The sequence below is a fragment of the Pararge aegeria genome, chromosome 20, assembly GCF_905163445.1.
Source record: "Pararge aegeria chromosome 20, ilParAegt1.1, whole genome shotgun sequence".
Lineage (NCBI taxonomy): Eukaryota > Metazoa > Arthropoda > Insecta > Lepidoptera > Nymphalidae > Pararge > Pararge aegeria.
The window spans coordinates 2,983,189-2,997,905 of NC_053199.1; the positions used below are offsets into that span (position 1 = coordinate 2,983,189).

A 14,717-nucleotide genomic window follows, 5' to 3' on the forward strand; every position below is an offset into this window, starting at 1 on the left:
TTAGCAACTTTGTTTTTTTAGTTGAATAATGTACCAGCGCCGTGTACGAGCAGGTTGTGGGTGCTTTGGTATGTCTCGTTCGTCATCTAGCTATCAACGACACATAGCGTACATGTTAGAACCTGTTTACGCGGCAAAACAAAATAATTCGGCCTAATATCCGGTTCCGTAAAGGTTTAATTGAATAAAATTCGGTATTCGGTGTTACCACTATTCGGCGCATCTCGATTTATTAACATACAACCATCAATCAAGATGCAACGATCTTAGCATACAACTATCGGTTCGTGGCGCTTCGTTTCGATAAATCTGAAACGACGGATCGTCCATTGTAGGGGTGGCTAACGGCTGTAAAGGGCCGTTTTATCAACATGTGCACTTGATAACGGTTTCACCAATTGCATGTGGTCGATACGCTTCGCTAAGTGGACAAGTGGGGAGTGTAATACATTTTGTCATTCGATTTTAAAAATAAAAGGTTGCGTTTGAATTACGTAGGTAGGTACATAAGTGGGCTTTTATTTTTTTTCTGAATAATTTAAAACTAAACTTTACAATAAAAAGTTGTGGAAAAAGACAGGTAAGAAAAATAGACTTCAAGATTTGCAATCGAGAAGTGGTCTTCGAGTATCGAAAAATTGAACATCAGAGTAAAATGGATTTTATGCCAATTTATTTAAAGCTCAAATTTGCAAAGTTTGTACTAAGGCTACAGTATACTATTGTAATCTTTGACTGAGCTTCCTTATCACGCATATACATAGATAAAAACCTACCTTATCTGTTCAACATATTATTTAATCAGGCAGATGTTTATCAAGACATTAAAGTTAATCAGCATCAGCCCAGTGCAAACAGATTATGTTATCAGTAAGTACCAATGGAGTTCGCGCCTAAAACGGCCGCCATGTTGTAATTCAGATAAACATAGGTACCTACTCTTGTAATTCAGTTCTGTCAGCTGACTGGACCGGTTCCGTGTATCTACACAACCTACAGCAAATTCCAACTAACAGGTACGTAAGCCCTGAACGTTTAGATACTTCCACAAATGTTCTATAACATACAGTTCGCACGATCTGAGTTGGTCGGTCTGACTTAAGTCACGAATTGTTGCGCAGATAAAGTTTACAAGCATGGTGTAATTGTACAATCATCAGGCCGTCCATGTAAGATCGTGTGTAAGCTGATGTCTTTTTAAGTTGTATGCACGTAGGTATGTCGTATGATTAGGTAGGTAATATTATATTTAAAATCACACACGGCAGTAGTGAAATTAGGATAAAATATATTTTACCAAGCTTAAAAAATTATTTATGAAAAATAAACTTAATTTGGTATACTCCGCGAAAAGCAGGAGAATCTGTGTGGTGCTATTTATAATTTCTTCAATCTTTACGTGTCTAAATGTGTTATGAATTATTTTTCATTCTTTCGCTGACTTAAACCTATAGGTACATTTATGTGATTGTTTCTCTTATCGTGACGCATTTTCTTTTCATCGAGTTTCAAATAACAACGACTCTAAACAAGTTTCACTTCAATTATAAGTAACATTAATCGTTTTATTTGATCAAAAGTACCCACAATTATTTAAATTAACCACCCAACTAGGATATATCGTGTTTTGGGGGTCAGTTTCTTTTCGAATGTGCAGCAATATTAAAGAAATTAAAAGAACAATCCTAAGAAATGAAAGACGCGATTCTTAAAGAAGCATATTTTCATTATAAAACAGTTCCAACTTTTATTGGAGATGAAAAGTCATAAAGAAAGTCTATTTAATACATTTCAGTAATATAATAAGCAAATTGGAATAAATCTTCCATTTCGCTCCGATGTTCAAGTATTTCCATTCTCGAAAAGGACTCCTTGATTGCGAGCGAGCAAATCTCGTACTAAGGCCAAGGCTACTGTTTACATTAGACTCGTCTTAGCGATCAGACTATATGTAGGTACCTATACAATACGCGGCAGAGTAATCGTGAGCATTCCTCACTTGTGGGGCTTTATTTTTGGTTTTGTTGTTTGTGAATGTTACGGCTCGGCGGGCGAAATGGCGGCAAAGGGGCTTGGCGCTAAAGCATGCGCTTGCGCAGATTGTACAGTTGGTACGGAAATAATTACATACTACCTATCTAAAGCCTAAGCAAAGTATGTACACATAAGCCCTAATAAATAAACGTTGAATAGATGTTCGTAACATATTAAATCAATGTGGAATAGTAAATTTCACATCTCAAATCAATGTGGAATAGTAAATTTCACATCTCATGTTCGGAAAATTACCGTTCTTTATCTGCGGGTGTAAGCCCCCTTATTACCGCCCCGCGGGTTTTAAAGTAATTCAATAAATGAATATCAAAAACAGTCCCTCATCTCACACTTTACTATTTTTTTAATTACTTCTCATTTGATCAACGCAAATCGCAATCCAGTAGAAGCCTGCTATTAAATATACTTGAATTTTTTTAAACATCTACACCAATATTTTTTTAGAAGAATAGGTTAAATACCATTATTATTGTTTAGCAATGTATTAAGCTAGATTACAATTCTATTGGTTCTTTAGGCTTAAAAAAATCACGCAACGCCAACATTGTATACCCAATACTCATTTATGAAATGTACAAAAACCAAACCTACCTGTTCAAAGGTACGAAAAATAAACTTGACACTTATCTATTACCTGACACCCCTGACATGACATCGGAAGCAATTGACACTAAATGGTGCAGAGGTGCAAAATAAACATTAATAAAAAGGTTACGCATCCGTGACCAATTGCTTAGCAAAAATGTAAGGCTTAGCACAAAACACACTATTTCGAGTATCGACACCAACGTAACGTAATCCAATTATATTGAGACCGTATTACGCAAGCCAATAGAAATAAGAGACGCACTACTTTAACGTATATCTATACTAATATTAAAAAGATGAAAGATTTTTTTGGTTGTTTGTTCACCAAAAGATAAAGCTAAATAGTCTATAATTTAAGAAAATTGCAATAATGTAACCTAAAGCGGCAAATTTTGTTACTTGGCGTGATCTGAGAGAACTATTAAAAAATATGTACCATATGATTGGAGTATTATCATTACCTTCAAAAAAGTCCGCGAGGGAATATAATATGTATCTACTCGTATCATCGTTAAGTCGCAATGGCATCTTTTGTGTCCTAAAATTTTGTAAGATCGCTGAGGGTATAAACAAAAGCTCGTAAATATTAGTCCTGCAGTATTTATTATTCAAATAAATAGCTTTAGCTTTATCTTTAGCTTTTTATTAAATAAAATAATAATAATAATAATAATAATAATAATAATCTTTATTGAAAGGTATAAACCCAGTTATAAGAATATAAAAAGATAAATTAAATAACAAAATAATAATAATAAGTAACAGTATTGCAATATAAAAATATTGCAAACTCACGTCCGTCATAATAATAATCATTAATTACATAGTTTGTCATATTTTATGGGTTTTCTTATACCTAACCTTTACAAAAATCACTACAGTTTATTTTCTATTTGCCTCACGGTGCACCGAAAGCCAGTGCTTGAAAATCGAGCAGTCCAGACCCTCTGCCAACGTGCTTAGGATTTCATTATCGGAGGCTCGCAAACGACTCCAAAATGTTGCTATTCGCGATCTTATGATCGCAAAGAAATCCGGTACTCTGGACCTAGCGAACATGTCCAACGCGCTGCAGTACCTTGGCAACTTCATCAAGATACGATAAGCATTATTGTATTGCACCCTGATATTGTTGACAGCGCGTCTGGTGGACTTTACCCAAAGTTGACATGTATAGAAACATAAACAGTATGCTCTAAACAATGTCACCTTAACTTGGTCACTGCATTTCGCAAAGCGACGTGCGAGCATATTACATCTAACAGCCAGAGCACGTCGTTCCCTCTCTACATCTTCATCATCGACAAGGCCTTCAGTCACAATATGTCCAAGGTATCTGAACCGCTCAACTCTCTCGAGCAAATCTCCATCAAGGAAAACCCCCGGAATAGTCCCCGGACCTCTGCCAGATCGGAACACCATCGTAACTGTCTTCTTAACGTTATAATTAAGACCGTGTTCTGCAGCATAACTCTCGCAGATTGCTACTAGTTTACGAAGTCCTCTAATAGAGGGGCTGAGAAGAACCATATCATCCGCGTAGCTAAAGTTGTTCATACAAGTGGACCCTATATGACAACCGATCTTGGTGCTTCTCAGTCTCTCAATCAGGTCGTTCACGTATAGGCTAAAAAGGTCAGGAGAGGTCAATCCTCCTTGACGAACACCGCATTCTAGCTTATATTCACTAGAAGTCGCGTCGCCCCATCTTACATAGCTTGCTTGGTTACCATACCAGTACTTCAACAGATTAATCGTTTTTAGAGGGACTTTAGAGTCGTGTAATTTCTCCCAAAGTAAATTATAATTTACGAGATCGAAAGCACGACTTAAGTCGAGAAAGCACGCGTAAACTGATGTGTCTCTGTTCACATAATGGCTCACGGTTGCTTTTAAGCTGAAAATCGCCGAGTCTGTTGAAAGACCGGGACGGAAACCAAACTGTGCATCATTCAGCTTGATGTTATTCTTTAAGCTCGGATGTATTAACCTTTCCAGTATTTTTCCTAACACAGTACCTAGCGAAATCGGTCTGTAGTTTTTTAGGCTGGAAAGGTCACCTGTTTTGTTTTTGGGGATTGGAACTACCACGGTTTTCATAAGCTGTTTTTGTTAAATTAAAGTGTATTTAATTTCATTCATTCATATTATCAATGGTATTTATATAGCAGTATAATACTTTTTGATTAATTAATGTTGAAGTTATCGTGAGTCACACTGATGACGCAGAAATAAGCGTTGTATTCTTATAAGAGGAAGTTCCCGGGTTCAGTCACTGGCAGAAGCAATAAGGCAATTTAAAAATTTCAGAATTTTTTCTTGTTAAAGTGGATATTAAATAATCGCGAGTTTAAAAAATGTAAGGATTATGTTAATCATACCCCTTGTCGGTTTCTACGCGACATCGCATACTAAATCGCTTAGCGGCACGTCTTTGTCAGTATTTTGGTAACTAGCCACGGCCAAAGCCTCCCACCAGACGGTCAGACCAGAGCTGAGAAAGTTCAGAAATTATAAATTCCTAAATTACCCCTGCCGGAAATCGAAACCGGGACCCCCTGCTTAAATTCACAGCGCTCACCGTTGCGCCAGGGAGGTCGTCAAAACAAACAAATATACAAACCGACACATAATAGTAGAATGGATACGGTTTATTTGACGTCAAGAATTCAAAGTTCTTTTTTATATTTTCCGTCATAGTGTTTTGGTTCTCGAAAACTCGTACTAGGGTACTGCGTAAAATTCGGTAATATCACGAAATTCCTCAGTTTATGGCATGCTTGTATAACCAAGTAAGTTAACTGTTAAATTTTACGAGTTTATAGATAAGTGTTTAAACACAAAGAAGAGAGGTGTTCGCTTAGGGCCCCATTCAAGGGCGATATCGGATATTTTGCAGTAATCTATTGCACGCAAAACGTTTTTATTTCTCGCTCCATAGCTGCCCGCGTGGGGTTACCAGATGAAAAATCAACGTTCCAGAGATAAGGTCTGATGTCCATTGAAAAATCCTAAGATTTGGATGTAATGCTTAATGCGCTGTGGCCAGTTTTCAAGACAATGCGTATTTAACGATTACCAGAGATAATGCGTATTTGTCTACTTACATAATATAATTTCAGTTAAAGCCCAGAAATAAATAATTAATAGTTTTTAAAGGACAATGTGAGATGGTGATAATAAAAAAAAAAAAAAAAAAAAATAACAACCGGCTAAGTTTGTTGTGGGCATCTTCTTAGACCAGGGGCGCGTTTTGAACCCTCGTAGCTTTAGTTTTAAGTTGACGAATTTATTTATCGCCATCAACTCACTCCTATGTCATATTTTACATGTAATGTACGCATCAAAAGTGCCATCTATGTGCCTATTCGAATAAAGAAATATTTGACTTTGACTTTGAAGGCAAACAAAGTTTTAAAGAAACCGACTAACGGTGTCTACAGTTCAAGCTGTATTATATTGAAAATTTAAAAATCCTGAGGTTTTGGATAAGATTTGCGATAACGCTTCGACGTATTGGCCCGTGTTTTATATCGCTTGACAGACGCATCTTTGTCCGTACCTATGTCCGTCTGTATGCGCAATCGTAGTGGTAAATTAGATACACCCCCAGCAGGGCTATTACGGGATATAATTAACGTGTCCACATGCTAAAGAAGTGGAACAAGGAACAGGAGAATTTTGCCCCTGTTTATTATTACACATATATTATTGATGGCTGATCGGCGCAGCGCCTGCTTTCTGAGGCCGTGATTTCGATTCCCACAACTGTAAAATGTTTGTGTGATGAACATGACTGTTTTTCAGTGTGTGTCTGTCTGTTTATTATGTATAAGTATTTATGTATATATTATTCAAGAAAAATATTTTTCAGTGATCTTAGTACCCATAACACAAGCTACGTTTACTTTGGGGCTATTGTCGTAAAAAATAATAAATAAATAAGTTATTCGAATATCATTAAAACTTGTGCTCTAAGGGTTGATAAAGCTATGGGAGAAGATACATTTTTATCATTTCCCCGGGGATATAATTGTTGCCCATGCTAGCCGTGCTGGCGCAGAAATAAGCGCTGTATTCTAATAAGTGGAAGTTCCCGGGTTCAGTCAGGCTTTGAGGCAATTTAAAAATTTCTGAATTTTCTCTAGTTGAAGTGGTAGGCATCGGCTTCATTTTCTAACTTTTGACCGGTTCTTACTTTCCGTGCACTTGACAGAAAACCTAATGCCGAAAATTGTTTGTCGTACGAACGGGAAATAGAACCTAGGACCATAAAATAATAGTCGAAGATGCTACACACACTAGACTAAGTAGCTAGTCACTGATATGTTCGTAAATATTTTATACCAAATAAAAATTTATTCTCAAAAAATTTGAACCTTAATATTTTGAGGTGTGAATCCGCAATATTTATTTTTACAGCATTACATGTACAGAAGTGACCATAATTATTTATTTACACGCTAATCGACTCGCAGAAGGTTTCACACGAAAATGTAATCGTTATTATTTGACCAGTCAACAGTACCTACATTATTAGATACACACGAGTGTTGTATTTATTTTCGTGCCAAAATATACTTTAAATTGAATGTATTGAAAGTTAAAATGGAGCGCCATTGATAATTTGCGTTTTCTGTTAAAGTAAAATTAGGGTTGTCAACAAAGATTTTTAGTTAAATAAGTAATTAGTTTTCATGTGCCTAGAGAGAGTTTTAGAGCATAGAACCACCGCGCTGGTCCAGTGCAGGCTAGTGGGCTTTTACGATTATGTCGAAGGATTTTTTTAAACAGAAGAACCGAATGCTTTACATAATATATTGCGTTGCATAATATATTTTATATTATAGTATATTTTTTTTCATTGGCCCGACCAGGTTTGAATAGATTACAATTTATTAGGAAGGGAGATTTATTTTACTATTTCGAAATTCGAATAGGTTCACGTGAGCCGCTCGGGAATTTTAGAACTACGCTTACTTGTAACTGTATTATTATTTTCAAATAAAAGTTGACAACCCTAACCCTGTAGGTAGTTGTCGTAATTTTCGAAGGAATTCTACCTGCAATATTCACAAGGCTATAGAGATGTTGTAATTTTACAAAGGTACTAAATACTTTTACTCATTTAAATATATTTATTTGGACTCTATAATAACTAACATAGAGTTTATAATTCATTGAAAATAAACTTAAACCAAAGGGCCCACGATATAGGGCTATGGAAGTTGGAAAGTATTAATCAATATGTGTCTTTGATACTTTCATAATAAGGTTTAATATGTTATGATACTGATTAATTATTATCATGGTATTAAAAGTTGTATAATATAGAGACTTGATTACTACTCAAGTTAGTGCTTGAACAAGTTTTATCAAGGTCAAGTAGGTACTTACCTAAGATATTATTAATAATATTCAAATATATATGTCTGCGTCCCGTTCCCAGCACATCAACGTTATCATCAATTCAACCGATTGACGTCCACCGCTGGAGATAGGTCTTTTATAAGGAGTTATATTTATTATAATAAATATACTACGACAAAACACACATCGTCATCTAGTTCCCAAAGTAAGCGTAGCTTGTGTTATGGGTAGTAAGATGACTGACAAATATTAACATAAATACTTAAAATATTCAGATAAACTCTCCGACACTGAAAAACATTCATATCCATCACACAATCATTTGCCAGTTGTGTCATCGATCCCACAGCCTTGGACTCAGCAAACATGGTCGCTGCGCACTTCACCAGGCGGCCGTCAGTTCCACCATCCACGACCTGGGCGAATTGGTAGTCCACCAATTCGCCTTGGTCCAGCTTGGTGGACTACGGCCCCGTCTCATTGTGGGAGGAATGAGTTTATTGATGATTCATAAAATCCACGTACCTATTTACAGGCAAATAGTCGTAACGACAGAATTGTAAGCATAAAGCAATATAGAATCTTCTTTCAATAGAGGATTTGTTTCTGATGCCACAGTATTCAGTGGCGCCATTTCGCCTTAAATGTAAACACAGCGGATGTTTTGGTTGTCACTGCGTATTTTTAATGACAACTTTGTTCAGTTAGTTCACTGAAAGTGAGGTCTCAGGAAAAAGTTGTAGACAAGAAGTTTCTAACTTATAGCCTCGTCTTTCAGTTGTACGTATTCAGTATTATGTACACGAAACTAGTCAGGCCGAAATTATCATCCAAAATTAGACAAAGTATAAAAAATGTATGGGAAGTACGTACAAAATGACATACAGTTTTGTTTTTGTGTCATAACTCTTTATTCGTAAATCACAGCACACTTATATTGCACTCCAGTAATCTTTGGTTTTATACCTTTGAAGTCTAAAACATATTTAAAAGATAAATAAACTAGAAAAAGAAAAAAAAATCTATTAAAGTTAGATCCACAAAATCCATGTTGTCCATAGGCTATGGACAAAATGGTATACCACACATGGACTAAATGACATACACGACAAACCTTACAAAACTAAAAGCAAAGCTCACAAATTAATCGCTTAGTTTGCTTAGAAACATCCGCGCAAGAGGCGTGGGCCCAATGCGAACATTTTAAACACCGCAACCAGTCTTCTCCAGGCTTGGATCGGGAAAAAAGATCGTTGCAATATAAGCAAGCGCAATCCTCTTCGTTATCTTGAGCGTTATTTGGCAATTTTCTTCTTCACTGTCTTCGTCGAATAAGGTTTTGGTAACGTTTCGTCTCCTCTTTTCTGAAGGAGCTTTAGACTCATTTTTTGTCGCTGCTATACCTATGTCAATTTGTCCATTACCTATGTATGTCATTTTGACCATATAGGGTAATAAAAATGCAAAATTCAACAATAAATGTAAAATAAATATTATTCACGGGAATAACTATTCAGATGAAACAATAAGTACTTAAGGTATGCAACAAATGTACACGCAAGATATAACTATGAAAAAATATAATATTAACACAAAACTCCCTGCAGTAAAAGAAAAACTCGTATCTTAACAATATCTGTCGTCGGCCGTGAGACCCCAACGAAAGACTGGCGCGAGTTCAGATTTCGACAGGTTGGTGCGAGACAGTAGAGTCGCGTGATGTAGTTATCTATGGCGGGCTAGAAGCGGCAGAATTTGAAATATGATGCCTGTGTCATTTTGTCCGTGTATGTCATTTTGTACGTACTTCCCCTAATAGAATAATCGCTTAACTATCACAAGTTTCAATATACCGTAACTTGTCTTACTCTACCATCGTCTATAATTTATGGTATTTTTATTTATTACAATGTGTCAAAGAAGGCCTTTTATCGTTTGTAGGTCTTCGTTATCTGTGGTAGTCGGAGATTAGCCTATTTAACCAGTAGAAAGTAAAAAGTTAACGGCTTGATTCTATTATGTACCTACTTAGCCAGCCCTTTACCGTTTACTATATTATGCATTGCTACCAAATTATCATTAGCGTTATTATCAATCCATTACAGATCTACAGGGCACGGGCAGTAGCGCGCACTACGTTTCCTACCAGGGTATGCATACAGCAGGAAAATTGCATAAAACCCATTTTGCGCATGTATGAAGTGCACGCCACAGGGCACGGGTCTCCTCTCAGAATAGGCCTTAGTTTACGACGCTGGCCAAGCGCAGATTGGTAAACATCACTCGTCTTTGAAAACCGAAGATTTCTCAGGCGTGCACTCTCTGACGATATTCGTATATATCTTATTTTATTTTTCCCTCTTAATAATAATTATATTAGTTATTAGTAGTAGTACTTTAATGTGTATTTTTTTTTCTTATTTATTTAAAGGGGTTTTTGTATAATGTGTAAATTTATGTATTGTTTTATTGTCATTGCGATTTCCCGTCTCTCATGTATATTCCTATCGTTTAGGTTACCTGGAAGAGATCACTTTTAGTGCTAAGGTCGCCTTTTGCCATTAAATTTTTTTATGGACATGTTTAATTTCGTAGTACAGGTACGAAATTAAGATGTTTAAATTAATAAATAAATGTTTATTAATAATAAGCTGTTTATGCAGTTTTTTTTTTTTTTTTAAACGCGCGGGATCTGTTAGTTTTCTCGGGATGTTTGATCCGTTTAAAGTTAGTATTCAGGATGCAAACTATCTTTATTAAAATATTACCGCAAAGATAGTCTATATCTTTATTTTTTTACTAGCTGTTGCCCGCGACTTCGTGCGTTTGATTTTGTTTTTTGATTTGGCATTAAATTTAGTTGAAGTTCTAAAAAAATGTAAAGTACTCAGTATCGCTAAGCCTTGAATGAGGGGTTTGCTGCTGTCCGCTGAGGAGTTCTGTCCTCTATCTCCAACCACAGTTTGGACAAAATTAAACACATATTATAACCTCTATAGTACAAAAATAATTATTTAAATCGGTTATAATTTGTCGGAGTTTTATACCGTAACTCAAACACTTTCATCCCCACTTTCAAAGGAACCGAGCTTAATGTCGGGATAAAAAGTATCCCATATTACTTCTAACACTTCCAAAATATGTGTAAAAAGTTTTATGAGGATCGGTTAAGTAGTTTTTGCGTGAAAGCGTATTAAGCGTAAATTCACATTTATAATATTAGTAGGGATTTCACTACTTTTGACTGCAATTTCACCTGGTGGTAGGTTATGATGCTGTCTAAGATGCTAGCGGGCTAACCTGTACGGTACGGTAGTCATACCGTTTATTCGGTTTCTACACCACATCGCACCGGAACACTAAATCGCTTAGCGACACCTCTTTGTCGGTAGGGTGGTAACTAGCCACGGCCAAAGCCTCCCACCAGACAAATTAGAAGATTAGAATCATTAGAACCTACTTACGGGTCTGCGGAGTAAAATTTGTCATCACCCCATTGGAATTTAAAAATAAATTTAACCGGAATGTATGTTTTATTTAAATAAACGATAAATAAAATTTAACAGATTATTAATTCCACTGTAAATAGATTTTGAGGATTAGTCACGGATAGGTATCCGAACTTTGACCCCGCAAACTGGTTAACGTGGGTGGTGGGTTTCGAGGCATGCTAGAATTCTACAGAGGTCAACACGCAATAGTGCCGGCTTAAGCGGATATTTTTATTATTATTTTTTGGCTTTATGGCTATTTTTAAGTGAATTATGGGATATGAAAAGAAATGAAAAGTGATTTTGAAATTACAGCTGTAAGATACCAATTAAGCTTGAACTTGACAAATTTTTGAAATAAACAGATACATTTTTGACGGTTCGATTCGATATGAAATAAATATAGTCCTTTCTACAAAGGGTACCTGTAAGAGATTGCTTACAGCAATAAGGCCGCCTTTGCATGTCTACATTGTTTACTGTATACTCGACACTGTCTCTTTTCCTGTGTGTTTACGTGCAATAAAGTATTTCTTCTTCTTCTTAAATATTTATCTATAGGTCACATAAATCAGTAATTTTATCTATAATAGATAAGATTATTTGACGTGACAACGTCTTATAATTCGATAGAGCCGGCTGCACGCACGAAAAAACATGACGTTTGCGGCGTTACCTCGCTCTGAGGCGTTCCATTCAAGGCTTGAAGTGCAAGCGAGAGCGCGGAACGAGCGACAAAGACGCACAGTCGGCCTCCGCGTTCGACATATGTCTCTCTCCTACTTGAGTGAGCGATGCATCCGCGTGGACAGCTTCTATACAATAATACATTTACATGTTTTCGGCAAGGATGAAGTGCAGTGAAAAGTGAATGTGTTGTCAATTGTTTATAGCAACGATAATATCTATCAAACAAATGAAATTAAAATTTTCTTTTGAAAAATGCAACCATTCCATCAGTATTTTCTTACGACGTTGTCACGTTCAACTATCGTCAGTAAGCCGACTTTACAGACAACAAATTTTTTAGATAAGTTTTGAATGTATGAATGCATTACTTTTGTTGCCATCATCAATAGCCTGTTACTGTCTACTAAAGGCATAAATGGGAGGTTATGCCCATAATAACATTATCAGACGGATTGGGGATCGGAATAGGTAGATGGCAGTGGCCTGCACTTCATACATGCACAAAAGCGCTGCCTACCTTAACATTTTCATATAACTGTCAACACATGAGAATGGAACCTGGTCCAAATTCGTGTGCACGCCACTGCTAGATGTAGTATAGAGAGCCTGCCGTCCGTTCGCTGTTACAGTCCCTTAGTCGCTTCGTACGACACCCGCGGGAAGATATATGTTATAGTACAGGTTATGTTATGAAAATTAAGTTTAATTTGCCACACTCCGCGAAAAGCAGGTTAATCTGTATGATGTATCCAAAGATCAAACAGATTTTCGGCAATGTACCCTCTACGCATGTTTCGCACCGACACCGGAGCATCCTCAGGAGATGTTGACTTTGCAATGAATAATTATCAAGATTTTAAAGTCAACATCTCCTGAGCGGAGCGAAAATTGCGTAGAGTCATGGGTAAATTGCGTAGAGTAAAATCTGTTTGGAAAGACCAAACAGAGTTTCAAAGAAGAAGAAGAAGCAATTTATTGCACGTATAACATACAGGAAAAGAACCAGTAAGGAGTATACGGTACAGTATACAATGTAGACATGCAAAGGCGGCCTTATTGCTGCAAGCAATCTCTCTCTCTTTCTCTCTCTCTCTCGCAGTCGAGCTCCAACCAACATTGCGCTATCACCGCTTACCTTCCATCCCATATTTTGTGTTAAAACACCTTTAATAAATCGTGGTTACTATACGATTGATGAATTTCCTAACGACAAAGCTGCTTGGAAGCAGGCTCCGCTCTCATCTCTCACCAGATAGAAAATTTTAAAGATTGTAAACTGTAAAATGATGTTGAAAAAGAGCAATCTGCTGAGTTTCTTGCCGGCTCTTCTCGGTGGAATCTACCTTCCGAACCGTGGTAGAGTCACTAAAATAGACTGACTTGACAGACAGACTTTTAAAAGTGCCTACTTGAAATAAATGAATTTTGAATTTCATGTTGAATTTGAATTTAAAAAAAATTGAACATTTAAGTAGCCGCTAAAAAAGTATTTGAATTTGAACTTTATCCACTCTCCGAGAAAGGGTGCAAGAGTGGAAATATAATCCAAATAATACATGTCTAATGTGAAAGAAAGAAAGAAGATTCTTCCATCTATGTTACTAGCACAACACGGAAAGTAATATAAAGTAGTTCTCTATTTTCATGTGAAAGTTCTATCGAAATTGGTCAAGATGTTTCTGAGATTAATTTGGAGAGAACGAACGGACCGACAGACGAAAATGTAAAGATGTTTTTTTTAAGTACCGAAGTGGGTACCAAACTTTTATATTTTGACAATAAAAAAATAAATAAATATACTACGAAAATACACACATCGCCATCTAGCCCCAAAGTAAGCGTAGCTTGTGTTATGGGTACTAAGATGACTGATGAATATTTTAATGAATAATATACATAAATACTAAGTATTTATGTATATTATTCATTAAAATATTCTAAATATTATTCATTCATATACATATAAACACCCAGAAACTGAAAAACATTCATGCACATCACACAAATATTTTCCAGTAGTGGGAATCGAACCCACGATTTTGGAATCAGAAAGCAGGGTCGCTGCAAACTGCGCCAATCGGCCGTCAAACAACAGAAAGTTCACAAATAAAAACAGAAAGTTCGATTTTATTTATAATTTTAAATGATAGGCATTAAACTAAAAAGATCAGCATATGTCGCATAACACGTGTCACAGTCATACCTGATATGACATCCGAGCCGCTGGAATTCCGCCTTGAAGCCTTAAAACAGGCTTAAGGTTACAGCTGACCACGCATTTCCGCGCCCATAGGTTTTCTTGTGTATTTAGTTATGTACGTATATTTTCGAAAATCTATATTGATTAGGTTTACCTACTGGTACTATGTGAAACGTTGAAACTATTGTGTCTAGAATTCTAGCTGTCGGCGGGACTTTGCCCGCGTTTAGTTTGGGTTTTTTAAAACTTTTTTTTTCTCAGTCAACTAAAAGTCGGCCTTAACTGCAACCTCACCTGCTGGTAAGTGAAAATACAGTCTAAGA

The 14,717-nt window shown here is 36.3% G+C and overlaps 2 protein-coding genes across 2 annotated transcripts in view; one reads left to right on the forward strand and one right to left on the reverse strand.

The window, feature by feature from the left end:
• LOC120632780 overlaps positions 1-14,717 on the reverse strand; it is a 42,129-nt gene that overhangs the window by 5,112 nt on the left and 22,300 nt on the right. The window lies entirely within an intron of this gene.
• LOC120632778 (spermine oxidase-like) overlaps positions 889-14,717 on the forward strand; it is a 52,929-nt gene continuing 39,100 nt past the window's right edge. The window contains exon 1 of the mRNA XM_039902782.1: positions 889-1,016. The gene's annotated coding sequence lies outside the window, so the exon portion shown is untranslated. The remainder of the gene's footprint in view (positions 1,017-14,717) is intronic.